General features: G+C 33.5%; 1 protein-coding gene across 6 annotated transcripts in view; it reads right to left on the reverse strand.

Annotated features, from left to right (window-relative positions):
* LOC145725279 (homeotic protein spalt-major-like) overlaps positions 1 to 27917 on the reverse strand; it is a 149539-nt gene that overhangs the window by 88270 nt on the left and 33352 nt on the right. Inside the window, exon 1 of one of the 6 annotated variants that reach the window (XM_081973976.1) lies at positions 26330 to 26453. The exons of the other annotated variants lie outside the window; for them this stretch is intronic. The gene's annotated coding sequence lies outside the window, so the exon portion shown is untranslated. Of the gene's footprint in view, positions 1 to 26329; positions 26454 to 27917 lie in introns of those variants that run through there. 6 annotated transcript variants of the gene reach the window in all.

Here is a 27917-nt window from a genome sequence, read left to right on the forward strand (position 1 = left end):
CAAAATCTTAACCATACTAAGCTCTTATTCATGTTCAAATTAGCATGGAGTTGTGCAGACGACACCGGTTTTCTAGTGCTAATTAAAAATCATAAAGCAGTCAAACTGCATCTATGTATCATTCGCTGGTTAGAAAGACATCAGCCATAAGACACGGACATAAAAGCCTAAGTGCAACTGTTAGACGACATCCCAATTCAAACGGAAATAACGTCACGTTAAAACGAACCGATAAATAAGAAAAATTATTGCTATTGCCGCAGCCAGTTCTAAAAGCCTGCGTCTATTTATTGTAATGGGCAGTCAAACTCGTTTAAATCATATTAAACGAGATGGTTGAGTTCTATGAAATTTTTGGACCCGATCCAAATCTGTGTGTAATGCTTCATATTCGCCGACGCGACATTTATGATAAATAAACCGGGCGTGCTAATCGAGTTTCGACCATTTACAAAATAGCGTATTTCCACATTATTAAATGGGTGTGACTGACGCTTATTAGGCGGGGATGAAATTTTGATTAATGTTTTTCCATTATTTTTAGCCACAATTTTATTACATACCATAAATAAAATTATATTTGGCTGCCTTTGGCAGGCTGATGACGACTGCTGAATCAATGGACGGACGATTCGAAGAGGATATCCTAAAACTGGATCCAAGACACCCAAGACAGGGCAGGGGCCTAAAGCAGGGAAATTCTCGTGTTGATAGAATGTGGCAGAAGAAGCTGACCATAACAGGTGTTGTTAATTCGTTATCAAATGGATGTTTCAGTGTTTCCTCTTCTTCTGATGAACAAGTCATGGAAATTATCCATGCTATTGAGCGGCCAAATCGTGCTAATCACAAAAATATCTGTTCGATTCTTATCAGTTCCACAATTTGATAGGTCGGAAACCCAATTAAATTTCTTGAATAAATAAATATATGGGACCGATAACTATTGAACCGATAGAGCTTGATGTTCAGAAACCGGGCATAATTGTCTTGTCCATGTTTAGCAGTGGACAAGACAAGCTGCTATATTGTGATCAAAAATCACTGTAATTCTCAAATAGATAGATACTAGTATGCCTGACATGCGTTAAAAAAAAAACAAATTTCTACAAAATGAAGAAAAACATTACGTAACTACGACTTTGCAAAACTTTCTCAATGAGACATTTTTGTCGATCCGTTAGAAATGATTCTCAAATTTGGAAGGCCGTAAATACGTTATTTTCTGTACGATTTTGACAAAATTTCTGCACATATTGTATAGAACAGTCTCAACCGTCATTCTGCAGCAAGAATTTCTAATGTGTCAGCAAAGTTCTTTGTACGATATGCATATCTTATATCGGTCAGCAAATTAGCTACACCGTATGAAAGGACCGTCAGAGACAAAATAGCTTGTGAAACCTACTTGGAGTAAGAAAATTTCAGTTTTAGGCTCATTTTTCGAATCCTTATTAAATCTCCTATTCATTAACCTAGAAAAATACTACAAAATTTGGTACAGTTAAAAGCGGTATCAAAGTTTGAACGGCTAGAAATACAATTTGAAAGAACAGTCAGGAACAAAAGTGCCTGTAAAACACACTTGGAGTAAGAAAATTACAGTTTATAGCACATTTTTGGAATCCTCATTAAATCTCCTATTCATTAATCTAAAAAAACATTACAAAATTTGGTATCGTCAAGAAGAAAAGCGGTGTCAAAGTTTGAACTGTCAGAAGCACAGTTTGAAAGAACAGCCATGGACAAAATCGCTTGTCAAGCCTACTTGGTGTAAGAAAATGACTGTTTTAAGTACATATTTGAAATCCTCATTGGATTTCCTATCTAATAACCTGAAAAAACACTACAAAATTTGGTACAATCAAAGAGAAAAGCGGTGTCAAAGTTTGAACTGTCAGAAACACAGTTTGAAAGAACAGCCAGGGACAAAATCGCTTGTCAAATCTACTTGGTGTAAGAAAATGACTGTTTTAAGTAAATTTTTGAAATCCTCATTGGATTTCCTATCTAATAACCTGAAAAAACACTACAAAATTTGGTACAATCAAAGAGAAAAGCGGTGTCAAAGTTTGAACTGTCAGAAGCATAGTTTGCAAAGACAGCCAGTGACAAAATCGCTTGTCAAACCTACTTTTTAAGTTCATTTTTGAAATCCTCATTGGATTTCCTATCTAATAACATGAAAAAACACTACAAAATTTGGTACAATCAAAGAGAAAAGCGGTCAAAGTTTGAACTGTCAGAAGCACAGTTTGCAAGGACAGCCAGGGACAAAATCGCTTGTCAAACCTACTTGGTGTAAGAAAATGACTGTTTTAAGTACATATTTGAAATCCTCATTGGATTTCCTATCTAATAACCTGAAAAAACACTACAAAATTTGGTACAATCAAAGAGAAAAGCGGTGTCAAAGTTTGAACTGTCAGAAACACAGTTTGAAAGAACAGCCAGGGACAAAATCGCTTGTCAAACCTACTTGGTGTAAGAAAATGACTGTTTTAAGTACATTTTTGAAATCTTCATTGGATTTCCTATCTAATAACCTGAAAATACACTACAACATTTGGTACAATCAAAGAGAAAAGCGGTGTCAAAGTTTGAACTGTCAGAAGCACAGTTTGCCAGGACAGCCAAGGACAAAATCGCTTGTCAAACCTACTTGGTGTAAGAAAATGACTGTTTTAAGTACATTTTTGAAATCCTCATTGGATTTCCTATCTAATAACCTGAAAAAACACTACAAAATTTGGTACAATCAAAGAGAAAAGTGGTGTCAAAGTTTGAACTGTCAGAAGCACAGTTTGCAAGGACAGCCAAGGACAAAATCGCTTGTCAAACCTACTTGGTGTAAGAAAATGACTGTTTTAAGTAAATTTTTGAAATCCTCATTGGATTTCCTATCTAATAACCTGAAAAAACACTACAAAATTTGGTACAATCAAAGAGAAAAGCGGTGTCAAAGTTTGAACTGTCAGAAGCACAGTTTGCAAGGACAGCCAGGGACAAAATCGCTGGTCAAACCTACTTGGTGTAAGAAAATGACTGTTTTAAGTAAATTTTTGAAATCCTCATTGGATTTCCTATCTAATAACCTGAAAAAACACTACAAAATTTGGTACAATCAAAGAGAAAAGCGGTGTCAAAGTTTGAACTGTCAGAAGCACAGTTTGCAAGGACAGCCAGGGACAAAATCGCTGGTCAAACCTACTTGGTGTAAGAAAATGACTGTTTTAAGTAAATTTTTGAAATCCTCATTGGATTTCCTATCTAATAACCTGAAAAAACACTACAAAATTTGGTACAATCAAAGAGAAAAGCGGTGTCAAAGTTTGAACTGTCAGAAGCACAGTTTGCAAGGACAGCCAGGGACAAAATCGCTGGTCAAACCTACTTGGTGTAAGAAAATGACTGTTTTAAGTACATTTTTGAAATCCTCATTGGATTTCCTATCTAATAACCTGAAAAAACACTACAAAATTTGGTACAATCAAAGAGAAAAGCGGTGTCAAAGTTTGAACTGTCAGAAGCACAGTTTGCAAGGACAGCCAGGGACAAAATCGCTGGTCAAACCTACTTGGTGTAAGAAAATGACTGTTTTAAGTACATTTTTGAAATCCTCATTGGATTTCCTATCTAATAACCTGAAAAAACACTACAAAATTAGGTCACACACATACAAAAACTGTCAGAAACACACTTTGAAATGACAGTCAGGCACAAAATCGCCTGTAAAATCCACTTGGACTGAGAAAATGTACTGTTTTAACCACATTTTTGCAATCCTCATTAAATTTCCTACTCAATAACCTAAAAAAAAACACTACAAAATTTGGTATTTATATGGTTTTTACTACGCTACCCTCAGTCGAAATGAGTTAGTTTAAATTAGTAAAAATTTGGTGCACACTGTTACTTTTAGGTTGTACCTCCTCTTAAGGAGGCTTTTAAGGGCAAAAACACCTCAATACCATCCTAAAAAGTATGAAATTTCCTACAACTTCGTTGATTTACATTATTTTGTAGCTCTTCAAATTACGGAGCTACTCATATAGCTTCTCTATAGTTTACATATTCTATTTATGACATGGTGTCTCTAAAAGGTCTGTAAAAATCCTATGACATATTTCTGACATCAAAATAAGCCGATTTAAAGCAACTTACCTTAGTCCGAAATTGCTCCGTTTTCGAGATACAGGGTGGTAAAAATAAAAAACAAAAATATTTTTATTTTATTTATTGTTCATTCATAGCATATCTGGTAGCCAGAAGTTTTTTGAGATGCAAAACCCGAATTTGGACAAATTTCAGGTGATAGTGTTTCGGTACAGTATCATACACTAAAAACCGAAATAACTCAATAACGGTTTACATTAGGTCTGTTCGCAGAACGAATCTCCAACTAATATAATCAGAGGAATATGTCCAGCTATTGGCCATTACCCTTAAAATGTCAATGTCACGTGAGCATTCAACCAATAAAAGCCAACAATTTTCGATTTTCAGTTGGAAATCAGTTTGAAATTGCCTCTACAGACATACCTATTAGCGGTTGTTAGCAGGAGTACCTTTTTTGCTTTAAAATGTTTAAAACATCATTTACTTAAAAAATAAATAAGAAAATTACACCGAAAAAAAATTTACGGCCCTATTCCTGTTTGCAATACATGTTTTGTTTTTTTTATGGTTGCTTTTAAAGGTAAAGAAATTCTAGTTAAATCTAGAAAATTTTTGATATGTGAATATGCTTATAAAACAGATCTTTTCAAGTCCTGACACTGTTAGTTGCATGAAACTGTTTCTGGTGTTTGTTTGACCATATTTTAGTGTTGTTTCTATAGTAAACCAAGTAACCAAAAAAATTAAGTTTTGTACATGCAATTTCGATAAATTAGTTTGTTCTCATTCGCTTCGACAATGAAATATCATCAGTACAAATCGGTGAAATAATGGAAAGCGCCGTTTCATTTTGTAACGTCCAGTGGAACAATTGATTGGTGGACTGACTATGAATATTTAATAAAAATGTTGTGGATCCGCTTTTAATAGGTCCGCGCAACTCCGATATAGCTTTTCCATTAAGTAATTAGCCGCATGAATTTAAAAGTGATTTACCAACAAACATATTTTCGTGTTCCGACGCTATTACACCCCAGTTTTATTACTAATTGTACACATCGCGTCGAATCGACATGAAAAGCCCTATAAATATGTATCATTTCGCTCCGCGCTATATTTTATATAGCTTCGCTGTAATGAATATAGTTTTATATTGAACTTTGTGTACCTAGCAAATGAAACCCTTCTAGTTTGCTTTTATTATTCTCTAACAGGAAATTAATGTAAACTTGACCCAGGTATAGCTCTATTACCTTCAGTGACAAAACTTTGAATGGACAAAATGTTACCTGAATGAACCTATTATGCTTGTAAATGGGTCTCGATGAATTAAAAAAAGGCTGGATTTTTAAAGTCCTAATTATAAAAACAGTAAGAATCTGGGAATAGGCATTAATTAAAGGAAAAGATTTATGCGAACGTCAGAAATAACCCACGCCGAACCGAATACCCGATAATATCAAAAGCAGTAAAATGCGGGCATATTTAAAGTCAGCTTTCAGATTTGTATCGCCAGATAGGCTCTTCCATATCCATGGTAATGGATAGGTCTAAGAATATAAAAGACTATTATCTTAAACTGCACAACATTAGTTCACGCGTCTTGTATTGATTTTTGTTTTATAATGCGTTTTGTTTTAGAATCTTCGTTAATTAGTAGGTCAATTTTGTTTGTCGTGGTATTAAGGTTTATGATGTTGAATGATGAATTTAATCAGAACAAATTTCATTTTAGTATACAGTATCTGTAAGGAAATAGTTCCTTATAAACTGTAAAGAGAAGGCAAAAATGTACCAACAAAGTTTCTTTCCCATTTAGTCAATTGGGCTGTTTCCAAGAGGATCTAATTTAAGATGTACAAGCACGTGGAAGCAGGTCTGGATCACACTGTATATTCTTGCACCTTATCAAAATATGATGTTTATAGTAAAACATAACTAATCCAGGATCATTTGCACGGAATTAACAATCTAAATTTTCATCTTTCAATGGTCTTTCAAAGAAACGGTTCACTTGTCATTTAAAAAAATGGAATATGAAAATGATTGATTTCTGCATTGCCTTTGAGTAAATGGTATGTTAGCACATAAAAGCAAATATGTGCTTATTAAAAAAGCAGAGATAACTTGAACTCTCTTCGTCATACACACTGCTGGAGATAGGTCTCTTCAAGTCTCTTCCAGACATCTCTATCCTGCGCTTTTTGTGTCCAGTTCTCTTCATTGGCCTACCCAATTTTCGTTTATTTTCCAAAGGTTTCCATTTCAATACTCTAGATGTCCATCTAATTGTTATCCATTCTTCAGCCACTTCAATCTGGCTATTCTTTCGGTTTTATCTAGAGTCCGGATTTCTAGAAATTTTGCTTTTCGTAAATCATAAAAGCAGCCAACTTTTGACATCTAATGTGAACGATTTACGCAAAAACATGTCATTTGGCAGGCTTTTTTTGCTTTTTTCTTTTTTTTGTGCTTAATTTAGTTGTTTATGCTTATTTGCTGCTATTTGAAGATTTTCAAGCTATATTGAGATATTGAAGGCTTCTGAGAAACAAAAACATAGCAATTATCTGTTTGAAAATGGGTATTAATTTACAAATTTAAACTGACTAAATAATTTCCAAATGCTTCAAAGTAGTCCAAAAAAAAACATTCCAAAACACTATATAAGCTCCAAAATGTCTTACAAAAGCTTACAAAACAGTCTTGAAGCTTCCAAAAGCTTTCAGAACAGTCTAAAAGCTTTCAAATGTTTTTCAACTTATCTATACAAGCTCTCAAACGATTTGAAGACAGTTTAGAAGCTTCTGTATGTTTCTAGAGCAGTTTAGCAGCTTCCAAAAGTTTCTAGAACCGTCTAGAAGGTCTCAAATGCCTTAAAAGCAATCCAGAACCTTCAGTTTCCTCTTTAAACTGTAAACACTTTTCAAGTGCTCAAGTGAGCACAAATCTGGTGTCTGTTTTGCTGTAACTGCCGCCATTTTGTCACTGACTTTGAAATTAGGATATTTCTTACAGTTTTCAAGACATGGCACCCTTAAAAATTATATTTTGACAAATTACACTTTATGTCACATTTCTACCATTAACCTTAACTAACTGAGGCAGTTCAAGACAATTTTCAAAAATCAAAAATTTTCCAAAAAAATTTATAGGGTTACCCCCTTTAAAAATGTTAAAAATCTAGTTTTTTATTTTTCAAGGTCGACCAGTGCGTTTTATGGTAAAATGTTATATTTAATGAAAGTTGCGTCTCTCTAAGAGGCATACATGAAAAAAATGTCACACTGCTAACTCAAACCGTTTTCGCAATATTTAGAAAAATGTCCGAAAAAATGTAATCAAGTATGACGCCCTCTAGCGGCCAGACGGGGCAAGTTAGCGGTGCCCGCTCAACGTCACGTGATAGCTCCAATCATTAGCTACTTACGATCATTTAATGTGTTTATACGGAACGTTTTAAATAATCAAGTTATTCGCGATTTTTTGGGAAAATGCACCGAAATTTTGTCCAAATGAAGGTTTTTCCAGGCCTACTACCATGACCGCCGCCTGAATTAAAGCGTAATATTTCGAAAACGATTAGATTTACATAAAAACTACAATAAAATGCAAAATTGTTCTTAATGGACCACTAAACCAAACTACGCAACGTTTGAACCTCAATACAGGGTGTGCACGAAATTGTTAGTGGGTCATTATTTTTGCTCACGCTGTACACAATTTTTTAGATAGAATTTTTTGCTCTACACCACTGAAAAAAGAAATTCAAGACGTTTCTTTTGAGTGGTTAAACCTCCCTGAACTCCCAAAAGTAACCAAGGTACAGGGTGTTCAATTTTTAAACTAATTTTCGGTAAAAAGTGCATCTAAGTAGTTTTTGGAAAATATCTCAAACACGATTAGATTTACAAAAAAAAAACACTGCAGAAACTCCAAAAAATTTCAAGGCAATCTAAAAGCTTCCGTATGTTTCTAAAGCAGTTTAAAAGCTTCCATAAGTTTCTAGAACAGTCCATAAGTTTTCAAATGCTTTAAAAGGAAACCAGAAACCTTGACTGTTTTTTTAAACTTCCAAAAGCTTTTAGTGCAGTTTAAAAGCATACAAATGCTGTTCATCTAGTCTAGAAGCTCTCAAATCATTTCAAGACAGTCTAGAACCTTCTACAAGGTTTTCAAATGCCTTAAAAGCAGTCCAGAACCTTCAATGCTCCTAAAGTAGTCTAAAAAGATTTCAAAACACTACAGAAACTCCAAAATGCTTCTAAAGCCATCGGAAGCTTTTCAAAACGGTCTATAAGATTCGAAATGCTCTTAAACTATAGTGTAGAAGCTTCCAAAAATTTTCAAAATAGTCTAAATTTTCCAAAAAATTATAGAACTGTCTAAGAGTTTCCAAATGCCTCTAAATCATTCTAGAACCTTCAATATGCTCTTTAAACTGTCCAAAACCTTCCAAATGCTCCTGAAGTAGTTAAAACAAATTTTGAGAACAGAAATTTCCAAAACAGTCTAAAATCTTCCGTACGCTTCTAAAGCAGTTTAAAAGCTTCAGTTCTAGAACTTGAATTCAAAAAAGTAAAAAAATTTGCATCTCTTAAATAGCGCTTTTTTACAGATTTTTATGTTTTTTTGAGAAAAATTAATTAGCTTTTTAAGCGCTTTTTTTCACGATTTTAGTGCTGTTTAATCCGGACTCTTGTTATATCCGTTATTCTGGTTCTTCTTCTAACCTCTTTGTTCCTCATACAATCTATCAAACTGACCCCCAGTTCCTTGAACTTGAACTAGAATGATGGAAAGTAAAAAAACTCGGTAAAAAATAATGAGATGTTGATATAAAAAATTTGTTGTTTTTTGGTTTGAAAATGAAGTTCTAATTTGAAATATGTTTGCTTGATTACTTTATTATCGACTTTTGTTGCTTAAGCATTCAAAAGCCTATACATATAACACAAAAAAACATTGTTAGTACTTATTAATATTATTACTTATACCTAATTAAAAATTAGATATCCAGGAGATACAAAAAAATGTAGTTATTTAGCTGTAGAAACTAGTTTTTAGACACATTTCCATCGTTCATCCAACTAATTTCTCATGCAAATAATAGGAAAAACGGTAGATTATATACAAAAAAAAACTAGAGAACGGTAGAAGAACGTGATAGACGTGGCAACGTTGGATTTTCTAATTTATGAGTCGCATATAAATTATATTGTCTGTGACTTTTTATTTTTTGCGGAACACAATTGTAATTTATATTTGTCGGGGATTTTTTTAAAACAAGCCATTATTTCAAAAATTTTGGGTTATTGTCTTCCAGGGATTTGGCTAATGAGGCTCGCAAGATAAGACGTAAACACGGTCCTTAAACTTAATGACCTCGAAGCTCTTTATACCGAAAACATTTGACCGAAGTCCTTCCGAAACACTTTGTATAGGTACGGTACAGCGGGTTTTAAGGAGGCTGACATAATACGGACCGGGCGACACTAATAACTCGAAAATACGGGTTGGATTTCATCCCATTCAAGCTTTATCATTTGAAAATCTAAAATAAATGCCCTTATTATATCCAAAATTTGTACACGCCTCGATGGAGACCTTTTAAAAATTCGGCTCTTTGTCGTCGGTCGCAAGGCATTTGATATTTTGCGACAATACTGGATGACAATGATACCACAATGTCACATAATGGGACTCGTTCTTCAGGTTTTAGAAGGCTATATGGGATAACCGATGCGACAGGGAGTGTTATTTTTGGAAGAATGTTTGACAATGCTTTAAGAGCTTATGTCAGTTAATGCACCAGTCGACAGCCTAGAGCAATAATTGGCTTAAAGACCATCTTCCTATAACTTGAGTAAATTTTTACTAGTCGGTAGTTTTTTTTGTCTTGTAAAAACTTTGATAACAAGCTTATTTATATTATAATAAGTTGGACTAGGTACTTTAATAGTATATTATTAAACAAGGCTTAGACAAAAGAGAAAATCCCGAGGAGCGAAGCGACGAGAACTTAAATTTAACAATTCTCAAGACATTAAAAGAGCTTCAAGACTATATAGTTTTTGAACATCAGTTTTGACAAGCTTAAGACAATAAGACAGTTATTAAACTTAGCAAGGTAATTATGACAATTTGAAGACAATAAAACGAGCTTCAAGACACTTGAAACGTCAAATTTTGGCAAATTATCGAGAGTGAAACGTTTTGAACATCAACTTTGACAATCTTAAGGCAATTAAAGTGTTCCAAGACAGTTTTTAACCTTACTACTAGTACTAGGAGTAAGATAGTTTCAAGACAGTAGCAAACAGTCTTAAAAATTCAGTTTTTAAAACAGTTACAAGGCCAAGACCCAATATTTAAATTTGAAGTTCATGAAATTGTCTTTTGACCACCCTGTTTAGTGACTATATGGTAGTAAATACGTCAAATAACTGAGTAAATCAATATTACAAGGTGGACTCAATTTGACAGTTGAACAGGCCAAAAACTGAACTTCTAAGACAGTTACAGGGTGATTCAATATATCAATTTATAGCCCTTGAAATTGTCTTTTAACCACTCTATAGTAAAAGTGTCAAAGAACTAAGTAAATCAATATTACGGGTGGATCAAATTTGACAGTTTAACAACTGAAACTCAACCTCAATGACAGTTACTGGATGATCCAATATATCAATTTGTAGTTCTTAAAATTGTCTTCTGACTACTCTAACAAGACTCATAAATTCGAGCATAAATTACAATATTTTATTTAGAAATTAAAAACTATTTTTATTTTTAATCTATTAAACTATGGGTTGTGAAACATTTCCTGGCAGTTTAAATTTTAACAACGCTTTTCTTCCTGACTGTACCAAATTTTGTAGTTGTTTTCGAGTTATTGAATAGAAAATTTCATAAGGATTCCAAAAATGTGCTTAAAACTGTTGTTTTCTTACTCCAAGTAGGTGTTACAGGCTCTGTACTTTCAAACCGTGTTTCTGACAGTTCAAATTTTGACACCGCTTTTCTCCTTGACTATACCAAATTTTGTAGTGTTTTTTCAGGTTATTGGATAAGAAATTCAATGAGGATTCCAAAAATGTGCCTAAAACAGTTTTTTTCTTACTTCAAGTGAGTTTTACAGGTGATTTGTCGCTCTGTTCCTTCAAACCGTGTTTCTGACAGTTCAAAGTTTGACATCGTTTTCCTCTTTGACTGTATCAAATTTTGTAGTGTTTTTTCAGGTTATTGGATAGGAAATTCAATGAGGATTCCAAAAATGTGCTTAAAACAGTTGTTTTCTTACTCCAAGTAAGTGTTACAGGTGATTTTGTCGCTCTGTATTTTCAAACCGTGTTTCTGACAGTTCAAACTTTGACACCGCATTTTTCCTTGACTGTACCAAACTTTTAGTGTTTTTTTAGGTTATTGGGTAGGAAATTCAATGAGGATTCCAAAAATGTGCTTAAAACAGTTGGTTTCTTACTTCAAGTGAGTTTTACAGGTGATTTTGTCGCTCTGTTCTTTCAAACCGTGTTTCTGACAGTTCAAACTTTGACATCGTTTTTCTCTTTGACTGTATCAAATTTTGTAGTGTTTTTTCAGGTTATTGGATAGAAAATTCAATGAGGATTCCAAAAATGTGCTTAAAACAGTTGGTTTCTTACTTCAAGTGGGTTTTACAGGCAATTTTGTTGCTCTGTCTTTTCAAACCCTGTTTCTGACAGTTCAAACTTTGACACCGCTTTTCTCCTTGACTGTACCAAATTTTGTAGTGTTTTTCAGGTTATTGGATAGGAAATTCAATGAGGATTCCAAAAATTTGCCTAAAACAGTTATTTTCTTCAAGTGGGTTTTACAAGCAATTTTGTCGCTCTCTTCTTTCAAACTGTGTTTTTTGGCAGTTCCAACTTTGACACCATTTTTCTACTTGACTATACCAAAGTTTGTAGTTTTTTCAGGCTATCGAATAGAAAATTTAATGAGGACTTCAAAAAATCGTGGAGATGTGTGAGATCGTGGAGCTATTTTGACATTTGTCACGTGACCGTGTAGCTAAGCAGTGCTCTAAAATCACGTGACAACTGTCACTAACTTGACAACTTGCACTATTTGTTATAAAACGTGTTTCTGAGATTTATGACAGTTATTTTGACAATTGTCACGTGACCGTGTAGCTAAGTAGTGCTTTAAAATCGCGTGACAACTGTCACTAACGTGAAAATGCTCAAAAGTCGCAAAAATCAGAATTTAGATAAGTTTTCTTGCAGTATTTGTTATAAAACGTGTGTCTGAGATCTATGACAGTTATTTTGACAATTGTCACGTGACCGTGTAGCTAAGTAGTGCTCTAAAATCACGTGCCAACTGTCATTAACGTCAAAACTGTGAAACTGCTCAAAAGTCGCAAAAATTAGAATTTAGATAAGTTTTCTTGCAGTATTTGTTATAAAACCTGTTTCTGAGATTTATGAGAGTTATTTTGACAATTGTCACGTTACCGTGCAGCTAAATAGTGTTTAAAAGTCACGTGACAACTGTAATCAACGTCCAAACTGTCAAACTGTGCTTAAAAGTTATAAAAATTAGTGTTTATGGTAAATAAGTTTTATTGCAGTATTTGTTATAAAACGTATTTCTGAGACTTATGACAGTTATTTTGGCAGTTGTCAGGTGATTTCTTAGCTAAATTGTCCGCTAAATACACGTGATATCTGTCACTAATTTCAGAACTGTTAAAATTTTACTAGAATTTTCAAGAATTACAGTTATAAACACAGTTTTCGAATCAAGACGTGTTTCTGAGATTTATAGGACAATTGTCAAGTGAACTAAATAGCTAAATAGTGATCTAGAATCACGTGACAACTGTCACTTGCATCAAAACTGTCAAAGTGTGTAAAAGCTGCAAAAATCAGGGTTTTGAAAAGATTTCTTGCAATATTCGATATAAAACGTGTTTTTGAGATTTATGACAGTAGCCACGTAACGGTCTATCTAAACGATCTACTAAAACCACGTGATATCTGTCACTAATGTCAAAACTTAGAAAACAATTGATAAAAAAAAAATCTGTATTTTTGACTTAAAATATTTATGATTTATAACTAATATTATTATATCATATTGTAATTCTTAGGTTAGGTTAGTGTTTTTTATTTGCTTAAGATGGGGGATTTTGTGCTATTTTTTCAGTAATTGAAGATAGGCAAAAACAAGCCGCTAAAACACTGATTAGATTAAAATATATGAAGTCTCATTAGCTAAATCCCTCGAAGACAATAACCCAAAATTTCAGGAATAATGGCCTGGTTTAAAAAAAAATCCTCGACAAATATAAATTACAATTGTGTTCCCCAAAAGCTAAAAAGTCACAGAGCAGACGATATAATTTATAAGCGGCTCATAAATTAGAAAAGCATATGCTGCTCGAGCTTATACGTGAATTTCGAGTTAACAAGAAAGAAGAGTCATGTAAATTTAAATAGCAGTCCCCGGGGGAACGGTTTCGGTGTATCAAAATTTAGGGTATCAATAACAATAAACAGGTGTGAGAGCCGGAAATGGCGAGGGTGTGTTTTTTGTACGTATTCAGACAGGTGGTCTCAAACTGAAATTTGTTTACGCTTTTTAAAAGTAATTTTCGTGGCAAATCATTATCAACCAGCGAGAATCTCTAAAAGCTTCTGTATAAAATAATACAAGCTAGTAGCTCGTAAATTCGTCTCTATCGATACATCGGGCGTATAAATGTTGTTCGCTGGATCTGCTCTTAGGAGCAATTGAACTTCCTTGTTCTTGGCCATTTTTAGCGTGCGATTCTTATCACACAAAACGCTATTAAAATACTTTCCGTAGGAATATTCTAATGCACGGAACTGCAATTTGTTATTTTTTACCAAATGCAAATCACGAACCTTTCGACAGGTGTATTTATGCGTGTATGGAGACCGTGAGACCTACAAAACTGTCTTCGTAAAGAAGACTCGTCTCTTGTCTTCAGTTGTTTTCGGGTCATTCTCAACATTAATTGAGCTTTCAGAAATTTTATCTGACAAAAAAATTAAGTCTGATGTCACAAAAATTCAGTCTTATTGACAAAACAATGAAATAATATAAAAGGCACTAATGAAAGATACAACCAGTACAATTTAGAACTAACGGATTGTATAAAACTATAAAACATGTTATAGGATTCCATTAAATACACAAAAAAGTACCTAAAAACAAAATTTAAAAAAATATATATAAATTCTCAACGTTGTAATGTGACCTAGCCTAACCTAACCGATGTGAAAATAAAATTATAAAGAACGACAGAAGGTAAATGTATCTACCAATTAGTTATTCTACCAACAACACCAACAGAACCAACAATTTTATTATTAATTTGAATTATTTTAGAAATAAAAAATACTTCTATAGCTAACATTAGTAATACTCTAAAGCAGGCATTACACGAAGCAAATATTTGCTACAGTTGCTACGGAATTTATTTGTGCAAATTTTTGTTTTGAACAAATATTTCCTCAAAATCTGTTTGCTAAACGAGTAGCGATTGTTTGACAAACTGGACAGCAAATATTTTTCAACAAATAATCAAATATTTCATGATTACACGGACAAGCAAAAATTTTTATTGATTTTAATCAAATATTTTCGTTTAATGCCTGCTTTAGTAAAATGGAATGTGTTTTGAAGGTGATCTTTGCTTTATGTCGTACTTACATGAAGTAATTTGATTGTATTGACAGTTTCAATTTTGACAACGCTTTTCTTCCTGACTGTACCAAATTTTGTAGTTTTTGAGTTATTGAATAGAAAATTTCATAAGGATTCCAAAAATGTGCTTAAAACAGTTTTACGTCAAGTAAGTTTTACAGGTGATTTTGTCGCTCTGTTCTGTCAAACCGTGTTTCTGACAGTTCAAATTTTGACACCGCATTTTCCCTTGACTGTACCAAATTTTTTAGTGTTTTTTTAGGTTATTGGGTAGGAAATTCAATGAGGATTCCAAAAATGTGCTTAAAACAGTTGTTTTCTTGCTTCAAGTGAGTTTTACAGGTGATTTTGTCGCTCTGTTCTTTCAAACCGTGTTTTTGACAGTTAAAACTTTGACACCGCTTTTCGCCTTGACTGTACCAAATTTTTAAGTGTTTTTTTAGGTTATTTGGTAGGAAATTCAATGAGGATTCCAAAAATGTGTTTAAAACAGTTGGTTTCTTACTTCAAGTGGGTTTTACAGGCAATTTTGTTGCTCTGTCTTTTCAAACCCTGTTTCTGACAGTTCAAATTTTGACACCGCTTTTCTCCTTGACTGTACCAAGTTTTGTACTGTTTTTTCAGGTTATTGGATAGGAAATTCACTGAGGATTCCAAAAATGTGCTTAAAACAGTTGGTTTCTTACTTCAAGTGGGTTTTACAGGCAATTTTGTTGCTCTGTCTTTTCAAACCCTGTTTCTGACAGTTCAAATTTTGACGCCGCTTTTCTCCTTGACTGTACCAAATTTTGTAGTGTTTTTTCAGGTTATTGGATAGGAAATTCAATGAGGATTCCAAAAATGTGCTTAAAACAGTTGGTTTCTTACTTCAAGTGGGTTTTACAGGCAATTTTGTTGCTCTGTCTTTTCAAACTCTGTTTCTGACAGTTCAAACTTTGACACCGCTTTTCTCTTTGACTGTATCAAATTTTGTACTGCCAAAAACGCTTTAATTTCGAGATCAGTGACAAAACTGCGGCAGTTACAACAAAACCGACACTGGATTCGTGTTTTTCATGCCAAATGTAGTAAAAATGACCACCTTGACACGTCTAAATCCAATATGACGGCGGACAGTGTAGTGGGCCAGGAAAAAGTCTGATTTGTGCTAAAATTTGGTGTTTAAAATAATAAAATAAAATTTGACTGAAAACTGGGGAGCCAAATTTAATTTACTTTCACACCAGTTTGTATTGGAGCAAGGAAAATTATGTATGTGTAAATTCTCCTTAAGAACTAATATTTTAAGAAAAATGGTAATTTCTGGGAAAGTAGTAACTCTCCTGTAGGATTTTGAACAAATACACACCTGACTAAAGAAAGACTGACTGTATACAGCTATTAAGTATGTGGTTTTTGATATTAGCATTTGGTAGAATAGTAAATATTAGGAAAAAGTGGACAGACAGTTGCATTTATTTAGTAGGTATGTTTAGAAAAAGAAATAAGATGATAGATAAGTTGTTAGATTAGTTTATAATTGAAAAATCTAATTCTATTACTGTCAAATTGAACTAAAAAGTATGAAACACTTTTAAAAACAATAATTGATTTCTCCACTACTAAACCTAATTTTAGATTTTATTTTCAACCATTTATAACGTTATTTCTTAGGTTTATAGGTAGAAATGGCTTGAAGTGATTTGAACATGACAACAGGGGTTGAAACGTTCGTTCTACCGATATTAAAATAATATAAACAGACACATACAATATCAAAAGAAGACTTAAAAAGGCATTATAACCTTGCACCGCAGCCCTACAACTGACACACGTCCAATTAGTATATGTTTAATGCCATCTGGACAAACTTTAAATCTGAAATGTTAACGTCAGTTTCACAAAGTTGTGCTCTTGGCCGGTTTCATGGCTGCTCCCCGACCTGTCCGATTGATTTTGATCTTCTTCAGGTTATTACGCCTTTGTTCCTTCTGTTCGTATGCAAACGACGTTGCGACCGAAGACGGACGTTTTCATGGAAGCCGTTTTCGCTTAAAATAAAAATCGAGTAAAATATGTGTTCCCTTTTAGACCGAAGATAGAAAATAATAGCACTTCTTTCATTATTTCTCTCTAATGGCGTACGCGAAACAATCGCGTAAATGGATTAGAACGTTTGGTGGAAAAATCACCAATACGAAGCTGAAAGTATAATCAAACCAGGAGTATATTTTTATCAGATCGTTGTTGTTAAATCGGCAAATCGACAAACGATGGAATGAAAATAAACCGGTGTTTTTCTGCGATCTAGCTTGAAAATAATATTGCTATTGTTTATGCCATTTGTCGTATATAATGCGTTTATCGTGTTTGCAAATTGTCGCAGATAACTAAATACATACATGACGGTTTAATCGCGCGGGCAATTTACGGCTGAAAAGTAGAAATGCAAATTAATACTACAGTTTTCCAGTAGCCGTAAAATTAATAGAAAAAATAGTATTATTTTCTATCAATTGACATTTAATTTTCACGTTAAATCAAGAGATCCTTATATTATTACAACTTACTAAATTAACTGAATATAGTTTGGAACTTTTCTCAAATTACATTCCAGATTATGATACGTAGAAGTGTACAAGGTGGACCATATTGGTGATGAATACAATATAATAAAAATACTAGAAAATTCTTTTCTAGGAGACTATTTCTTCAAAAGTTGCTCCCAAGGCGACCCATGGTCGAAAACGAAAATATTTACAAAAAACCATATTATTATTTCAACAACACCCTGTATCTCAAAAAAGGTTTATAATAGAAACTTTTTTCCAATTTTTTGATGCACCATCTCTCCTTGCACACAGACACCCTGTATAACTCACCTTTCACTACCACTACCACTGCCAAGTGAAAATATTTAATGACGGTAGAATAATCGGTCAAAAAATGGTAAAATTCCATTTTTCTACCAATTATTCTACCGTATTAAAAAGTAAACAATTTATATAAAGGAAACAAATTTCATTTTACATTATTATACAGGGTGTTTTATACAAATAACTGTCATACATCTCAGAAACACGATTTAAATCAAATACTGCAAGAAAACTTATCTAAACCCTGACTTGTGCAACTTTTCTACACAGTTTGACAGTTTTGACGTTAGTGACAGTTGTCACGTGGATCTAGAACGCTATTTAGCTAGATGGTCACGAGACAATTGTCAAAATAACTGCCATAAATCTCAGAAACACGTCCTGTTTCGAAAACTGTGTTAAGCTGTATTTCTTGCAAATTGTAGTCAAATTTTGACATTAGTGACAGATACCACGTGGTTTTAAAGGATAATTTAGCTAGGCGGTAGTCAGGTGACAATTGTCAAAATAACTGCCAGAAATCTCAAAAACACTTTATATATGAAATACTGCAAGAAAACTTTTCTAAACACTGATTTTTGCAACTTTTCTGCACAGTTTGGCAGTTTCGACGTTAGTGACAGTTGTCACGTGGTTCTAGAACGCTATTTAGCAAGATGGTTATGAGACAATTGTCAAAATAACTATCATAAATTTCAGAAACACTTTATATATGAAATATTGCAAGAAAACTTTTCTAAACCCTCATTTTTTCAACTTTTGAGCACCATTTGACATTTTTGACGTTAGTGACAGATGTCACGTGGGTCTAACACACTATTTAGGTAAGACGGTCACGCGACATTTGTCAAAATAACTATCATAAATTTCAGAAACACGATTTACATGAAATATTGCAAGAAAACTTTTCTAACCCCTGTTTTTTGCAACTTTTGAGTACCGTTTGATAGTTTTGACGTTAGTGACAGATGTCACGTGGGTCTAACACACTATTTAGGTAAGACGGTCACGCGACAATTGTCAAAATAACTATCATAAATTTCAGAAACACGATTTACATGAAATATTGCAAGAAAACTTTTCTAAACCCTGTTTTTTGGAACTTTTGAGCACCGTTTGACAGTTTTGACGTTAGTGACAGATGTCACGTGGGTCTAACACACTATCTAAGTAAGACGGTCACGCGACAATTGTCAAAATAACTATCATAAATTTCAGAAACACGATTTACATGAAATATTGCAAAAAAACTTTTCTAAACTCTGTTTTTTGCAACTTTTGAGCACCGTCACCGTTTGATAGTTTTGACGTTAGTGACAGTTGTCACGTGGTTCTAGAACACTATTTAGCTAGATGGTCATGATACAATTGTCAAAATAACTATCATAAATCTCAGAAACACGTATTGTTTCGAAAACTGTGTTAAGCTGTATTTCTTGCAAATGGTAGTCAAAGTTTGACATTAGTGACAGTTATAACGTGGTTTTAGAGGATAATTTAGCTGACAACAGACAGTCACGTGACAACTCTCAAAATAACTGCCATAAATCTCAAAAACACTTTATATATGAAATATTGCAAGAAAACTTTTCTAAACCCTGATTTTTTTCAACTTTTGAGCACCGTTTGACAGTTTTGACGTTAGTGACAGATGTGACGTGGGTTTAACACACTATTTAGGTAAGACGGTCACGCGACAATTGTGAAAATAACTGTCATAAATCTTCGAAACACCAGCAGGAATTAATTTAGTCTCTAGCTCTTCGAAGATGAAATCTGTTGGACTTGGAGCTTTGCAGCGTTCCCAACTAGCTTGCTTAAGCAGCAACAAATGTTTCCAATTGGTACCTGGTTGGAACTGCTCAATGTAGATTACACCTTCTGTAGCATTAGTCGTCGAACAACAAACGACACGGAGAAAATTATCGTATTTCTGACTAACTTTCTTCACAAGGTGAATCAACTGTTTGGAGCTTTCTGTAAGCTATTCTTCTATCAGTCCACAACTTTGGCTTGGCAAGAAAATCAGATATAATGTCTGACACAATTCTAAAAATTATTATCAAAAATTGACATCTCTACCTGAATATCCATGACATCCCTTATAAATTTTAATTTAGATATTTTTAAGACAATACATTTTTCATTAAATTGAACAAGTATGTTTTTAAACCAGACCAGAGATTCTACTTAGGAATCGTTTTTCAGCAAAATGGCATAATGCATGTCAACTTTAAGTGGATTATTTAAAAGTAATTACGTCTGTTTCATCGACTTACAGAAGGTCTTTGATAAAGTCCAATACGATAAACTCCTGGAAAACTTACTGAGGACGTGAAGACGCATGAATTCTTCAATAAGGGAATATACAAATTCCGGAGTCGAAGAGCGTGATTTGCCAACCTTAAATATGACAGCATGAAGAGAAAAAAAAATCCGTTATACATCTTTAATAAAACTATTAAATCACACTTCTCATAAATCTAAGTTGGCAACTCTTGTTTGGATTCCTGTTCTAATTAATTATCATCGACAACTTCCTCTGAGCCAATTAAACGTTAACGTCTTTATATCACCCCCCAGAAGCAAATTATGCCGCACGCCAACGGATTAGCACGTGCAATATAAATTATCCAAAAACGAGCGTTACATATTAAAAATGATTTCCAGAAGATACGAAGAGCGGCATAATTAATCCTCGGCTGGCATAATAAATCGCGGCACCGGCGAAATTGGTACTTGCCTAAGTAACGCCGAGTTGTAAATTGGTCTTCTTCAAGCTTAATGAGGCTGGGATGATGAATGGCAAAGATATATTAATTAATAATGGCGACGAAAAGTCTCAGCAAATTGACGGGAAGTACTCAATACTTATGTCCCAGAATATCAAGTTTAAAATTGGACTTTACCAATATGACTAAAAATTAGTAATCGCGGACAACTGCCACGCAGGTGGGCCCCTATCTTCATCCTTGTCACCCCGATGCTACTTTCTGTTGAATACTAATATTAGAATGGTAATAAGTCTTTAGCATGCAGCCGCGCCTTGTCACCGTCTCATTCCCTAACATTTGTCTACTTATTAAGTTGTAACATATTCATTTTGGATTCTTACATGACACGTATCCTAGTGGCGATAATTCACTTATGGTGTATGATGGATCATGTTTGGGTTTTTCTTCATTTAGAAGCTATTTTTTAATGCTAAAATAGATGCGGAGGCCTACTATATAAGCACCAATAAATGTTAAGATTGAATCTGTCAGTTTTTTATAATAATAAAATTGTGCAAGAGCACTAGGTTTTTAAGGTAAAATTCCACATTGCAAATTTTCTTCGTACAACAGATTTTGCGTATCAAGTTACTCTTAATGTGGTGTTTCAAATTAAGATCGCAGCGCCCTTCACCCTCCAACAATAACGTCTGTTACAGCATTTCTAACCTGCCATTTTTGTTGTTAATAGTAGTAATTTTAGTGGTTTGGTGAACAATTCTTCTTCTTCTTATTCATATTTAAGATCTCGCGATCTGTTAGTTTTGCAGGTTCCTCTGGATCAGTTCCTGGGAGGTGGACTGCCAGCTGTCCTTCCATCTCTTAGGTGGTCTTCTGGGTGCTCTTTTCCTTATTGGTTTCCCTTCAAGTGCGATGCGTGGGAGTCTTCCCTCTTCCATTCTTCTCACGTGAGTGTACCGATATATTTTTCTTTGTCTCCTCCATCTTACGATGTCTTGCACCCCACATTGTTCCCTAATGTCAGTGTTCCGAATTCGGTCTATTCTTGTTTTTCCCATTATAGTCCTGAGCGTTTTCATTTCGGCTTCTCGAAGCATTTTTTTCGTTTTGTTGGTTTCTATTCCGTATGTCCTGATACAAGTCTTATAGATCCTGACCTTGCTATCCTTTCGCATGTATTCGTTCTATCTTAAGGAACCCGGCATGGCAGACGCTTTGTTGATCTGGCTTCTTCACTGGGTCGTTATAACTCGACAGATCCATACCCAGATATTTGAATTGTGAGACTTGCTCGATGATTTTGTCCTGAACTACCAGCTTACATCTTAGCGGATCTTTATCAAAGGTTATGCTTTTCGTTTTTTCTATAAATATGGTCATGTTCAACGTTTGGCTAACCTGGCAGAATTTGTGTAGTTGTCTCTGTAGATCGTTTTCAGTTTCCGCGAAATAGCTGCATCATCGGCGTAGCATCATTCTTTTATTCTGTCCCATTCGGTATCCCATATTTAGTGATGATACTTCCTCTATAATTCTGTCCATTAAGAGATTGAACAGAAATGGGCTAAGGCTGTCACCTTGTCTGATGCCTCCTGGTGTCGGTATCTCTTCCGTATAAGTGTCTCCTGCCTTTACTTTAGTCATGTTGTTCATATTGAGACTGCGGACTGCTCTTACAATGGTGGGCTAATAAGATGCAGCTACTGGTATTTATCTCCTCTCCTGACATGTCCCAAGTATTGAAGTTTGCTTTTTTCAATAGTTAGTGTCGATTATTTCTCTTTCTGCATCCTCCGCAAAACTTCCACTCTCTCTGTCCACGAAATTCTTATTATTCTACGATACATCTCACATTTCAAATGATTCTATCCTCTTGGTATCTATCTTTTTCAGTGCCCATGCTTCCATTCCATAGAAAAGAACCGACAACACGTAACATCTCACAAGGCTCTGATCCTGATTTCTTCAAAGCTATCGTTATTTTCTTTGATGGTAGTTCCCATGTAACACGTTGAATTTTTTGACCATGTACTGTTATGTCAGGGATGATTTAGATACTACCATTTTTTTTGTTTTGCTGATGTTAAGTGAGAATCCGTATCTTTCACTGTATTCTACTGTTGTGTTAATTATTATCTGAAGATCTTTTGGAGTTTCTGCAATTACAACCGTGTCATCGGCATAATATCATGTTATTTATTTGCCGGTACCTTTCTCTGAGAGTGCTCTGTTTATGATGTCTTCTGAGTTGACTAAGATTGGTGGAAGTATACATCCCGCTCTTACACCTTTTGTCTCTTGCTCTATTCGAATATTCGCTTTTTGGTTATAGGAAATCTTGGAAATAATCTTGATGTCTGATATGATATGATACTTTATCAAACGCTTTGTTATAGTCAATGAAGCATTTATCTATTTTGATTCATATATCTAAACATCTTTGACACATGACGTTCAGTGCAAAGTTTTGGTCCAATACAGACTGTTTGTGGTAAATTCTTTTATCATCTATAGAGGGACTCCTAAAATATCGAATAGAAATCGAAATCATATTAGATGTTAGTAGTAGTAGTATTTTGTTCCAAACATTTCAGGGGAAAGAATTACTGTTTTGATATTTAAAAAAAAATAAAAATAATTAAGAAATTGTAGTTTTGTTTTATGTCCGTCGATTCGTGTTTTGTTTCAATTAGAAATTTTTATTACTGTGTTTAGTTTAGTGCCCTGAGGATGCCAAAATAAAACACAAGTATAATACACTGGATCACAAAAAAAACAACAATTTTCTTTATATTAACAATGAGAATGGCTACCAAATAGGTATAGATAATTCAAAATGTACCTAGAATAATATTTAATTTTGTCATCTAATTCAATTGGTATAGCAAACGCGTTATAAAAACACATTTTGTTTCCTCTTGCAGATTAGATTACAAACAGATTTATTCGAAACTCTCTAATTTCATAAAAGCATTTAAACGTGAACGAACCTTGGAAGACGGGCGACTTATTGGAAAATGGAATCAAGATTTTTCAAACACCAACATAATTTCCTTCGATTTCTTTGCATTTTCCATTTTCCCGTTTTGAGAGGTTTTTAATTCAATTTATCCCGGATAAGGTTTCGATTTAATTACAAGGGGCGGGTCGTATTTCGCCCCCGGGTGGGAAGTGTCTTATTCCTGAGCTTATTGAATATGGTAATTAATTCTTCGAAGCTTTATATGACACGTAATAAATCCCGATTCGGCCTGGATCTAAATTTAAAATATTAAACAAACAAACCCGGGTAGAACTAATTAAACGAAATTTCATTTTGCATATTTCGAAAATATACAAAAGTTGTTCTCCGATTGGCGGACAGTTCATAATTTAAATATTTTATTGCTGTTAAAACAAACAGGCCCATATTCCAGAAGTTTTGAAAACCATAAAAACTAATTATTATTAGAACGACGGGACCGCAAGCACATGCTGCTGGCTGACTATAAAATTATTAACTTTTAACAGTCAGGGAGGTAAGGAATTCCCTGGTTTGTTTCTATTTCATAGTATTCACTTTTATTTCTTTGTTTTCTTAGACAGTATAACTTGGCTGTTATCTAGTGACGTTATTGTTCAATAGATACAATCACTATTTTATTAGATTTACGTAACAAGGAACAAAACAAAAAACGACACAAAACCAATTCAAAAATGTGGAGAAAGAAAAGAAAGCAACTGATTCACTTATTGTCATTGTCCTTATCACTATTAGTGTCAGTAATGTACGGTAATGTCAGTAGAAATCCAAAATATTGCTAGACTAACACTTAAAAATCAATGTTGCCAGCAAGTGTTGGTTCTCTTGGCAGGTAGGGTTGAAATTAACATGGTGCAATCAAACTAATTTCAATCATCTAAAAGTTAGACAAAAAAATAATGCAAAAAACCGAAATTGTCTATGTCAAATCAGGGCTGTCTCAAATATTTAAAAAAAGTAGAAAATTAAGAGAATCTCTTATAAAGTGCTACATTGTGATATGCATATGGTCATTCTGCTGTAAAGTCTAGAATTTTTGAATTGCAACTATACAAGCTAAGCCAGCTTTTAGTTGATTGAAGTCACCTGAATGGAAGCTGTTTTCTGACTTATAATTGAAAAGTGCCAAAAAGCAAAATAATCCATCCAAATCACTCATCAGTAATATTTTTCAATTTCACTCTGTTACTTAAAAACGAAAAGGATTAATTTTGTTGGCGCCTTGATTAACTGCACACAATGTTGGAAAAAAGGCAAATGTTGTTACTTTTTTAACATTCATTATATTATGATAGCAGCCGTTTTTGTTGCGTTACATTAACCTGATTTGCATTTTGACCAAAGAACCCATCCGGGGGGTGTGAAACTTGAATAATATTGGGACCTTTCATGAAATAATATTAATAATATGCAATAATAATAATAAAATAATCTGAATCAAGTAATATCGTGGTGACAACCTCGTATATAACTCATGCCGTTTTAGTGAAATATATAAGAGTTCAAATAAAAAAGTTACAATCATTCAAAAATGGAAAAAATGCGATTTTTGCAAAAAGTGTAAATTTGGCAATTTTTTATTTTGTTCCAGGAAGGTTCCAATGCACAGAAAAGGGCATATTTATACTAAAGGACCTTAAATTAAGTGAAACAAGTACAAAAAAGCACCAAATTTTTTCAAAAAAAACTAAAAGTATGGGGGGGTATTAGAAGTTATTTTTTACTACCTACTGGTTGAAATTCAATATCTCGGTAACATGAATAGCTAGAGAGGCCAGTTTTAGCTAATTTTGTAGTATTTTTTATCCTTTTTCTAATGGCGTTTTAGTGAAGAGTTAAAAAAAAAAGTTTTTTGATTTGAAAATTAGCATGGAAAAATACTAAATCATTCAAAAATGGAAAAAATGCGATTTTTGCAAAAAGTGCAATTTTGGCTTTTTTTTTATTTTGCTCTAGGAGGGTTCCAATGCACAGCAAAGGGCATATTTATACTAAAGGACCTTAAATTAAGTAAAAAAGTATAAAAAAAAGCGCTTTCAAAAATAATAATTTTTCAAAAAAATTAAAAGAATGTATTAGAAGTTATTTTGTATTACTTTTGGAAATTCAATGTCTCGCTAACATGAAAAGCTAGAGAGGCCAATTTTTGCTCATTTTGTATTATTTTTTATCCTTTTTCTAATGCCGTTTTACTGAAATATATAAGAGTTTAAATAAAAAAGTTACAATCATTCAAAAATGGAAAAAATGCGATGTTTGCAAAAAGTGTAAATTTGGCAATTTTTTATTTTGTTCCAGGAGGGTTCCAATGCACAGAAAAGGGCATATTTATACCAAAGGACCTTAAATTAAGTAAAACAAGTACAAAAAAAGCGCTTAAAAATTATCATTTTTCCAAAAAATGAAAAAATGGGGGGTATTAGAAGTAATTTTGTACTACTTTTTGAAATTCTCTCGCTAACATGAAGAGCTAGAGAGGCCAGTTTTTGCTCATGTATTTTTTATCCTTTTTCTAATGACGTTTTAATGCAATCTATAAAAGTTCAAATAAAAAAGTTATCATTCAAAAATGGAAAAAATGCGATTTTTGCAAAAAGTGCAATTTTGGCAATTTTTTTATTTTGCTCCAGGAGGGTTCCAAACACAGCAAAGGGCATATTTATACAAAGGACCTTAAATTAGGTGAAACAAGTACAAAAAAGCACCAAATTTTTTCAAAAAAACTAAAAGAATGGGGGGGTATTAGAAGTTATTTTTTACTACCTACTTTTTGAAATTCAATATCTCGGTAACATGAAGAGCTAGAGAGGCCAGTTTTAACTCATTTTGTAGTATTTTTTATCCTTTTCCTAATGACACATCCCTCAAACCTCACTTACCAGCAAATGATGTGTTAACCTTCTTAAAGACATCAGTTGTAAAATTTAAAAATTGCTTCTGCTGTAAAGACAACACACATGGTTACCACACTCAACGTCGGAAGATGATAAACTAACAGGATCGAACATTTTAATAACTCCAGTAAATAAATAGACAACGATCCACTGAACGTTTATTGCTCTTTTCGAGAAAAAAACCGTAAATATTTCGACAATGAAGGCAACTGAGGCCCTCGTTGTTCAGTAAACTGTAAAATTAATATTATTGTCGTAGTCGGTCTGAAAACATATAACATATGGTGGCGGCAGTCTACTGTTTAACGTATTTTGTTTTCAGTCAAGTTCGTATTGATTTTACTTAATGAAATGGTAAATCAATTGGTCTTTTGAGGCAATTTATCAAAGCGATTTTGTTTTATGGACCTGTTCAACTTCGCATCTGTTCTACAACACACCATATGGTTGACAGAAAGGATAAAAGAAACCTTGGTATTTTTTAATTCAAATTATTACAGCCTGACTCATATGTGTTTATCAATTATTTTTTGCATAGATATCATGAATCCTGACCTGCCTCAAGCAAGAATAATTCTCCCATCCTTTTGTCGTTCTAAAAATGGCCAAAACAACTTGTTTCCTTCTTTATGGTGTATGATCAACTAAAAAGATAACCATCATTTGTGCATCATAAAATCCTACGCTGACCTCCCATTCATCCTCACTAATTGGCCGATTTGATCCCCGGACCAAAGATCGAAAATTTTGTCCGACTGCCTCCATTTTGACCACACAATTTAATTGTGTTTTAATCTTTTATCTGAGATGGCCGATTAAAAATTGATGATGTCATATATCTTTCGATATGGAAATTTGTTGTGGCAGTGAACCTGTTTAATTTGAATATATATGCACAGTCTGCGCTCGCACTGATTGGCCTTCATTAAAACTAATACAGTCTACACGATATTAATATTCGACTTTAATGGCGTGATTATTAAGAATGCACTCAAAACTAAGGTTAGGCTTTTATTCAAATTTATGTGGTCCGTTTATTTTTTTTTGCAAAATTTTTTTGAGGACTTAATGGAGACTTAATCACTCGACGACCACCCTGGAAATTTGATTACTACCACCAACCTAAAAATGCATATATTTGTTTTCCACATTAAGAAAATTATCAACGCAAAAAAGGGGTTTTGGTAATTTATTCAGTTTTTGTAGGCTCTAACCAAAGAGGATCTCATTTTAACCTCTGGCACATTATGGCGTACAAACTGTAGGAAATAGTGGGCATTACTTGGGAATTGGAACATTACTAAAAATAAGTAGGCATTACTGGGCATTAAATTAGTACTATTAATAAAATTGATAAGGTCTAAATTATATTATAAAAAAATATCATACAATATTATTTTCTATACATCTACCATTGAAATATAAACCTAAATAAAGTTTGATAATTTTAATGAAATCCGTTGGATAACAAGGAAGAATTATGAATTTTGAAATTTTACTTTTGAAAAATTTTGACAAAACCGTAAAACTAATCAAGCAACCTCAATAAAAAGCTCATTTCATTAACTTTTCC

This window comes from Ips typographus, linkage group LG2, assembly GCF_016097725.1.
Source record: "Ips typographus isolate SLU linkage group LG2, UJ_Ityp_2.0, whole genome shotgun sequence".
Taxonomy (NCBI): Eukaryota; Metazoa; Arthropoda; class Insecta; order Coleoptera; family Curculionidae; genus Ips; species Ips typographus.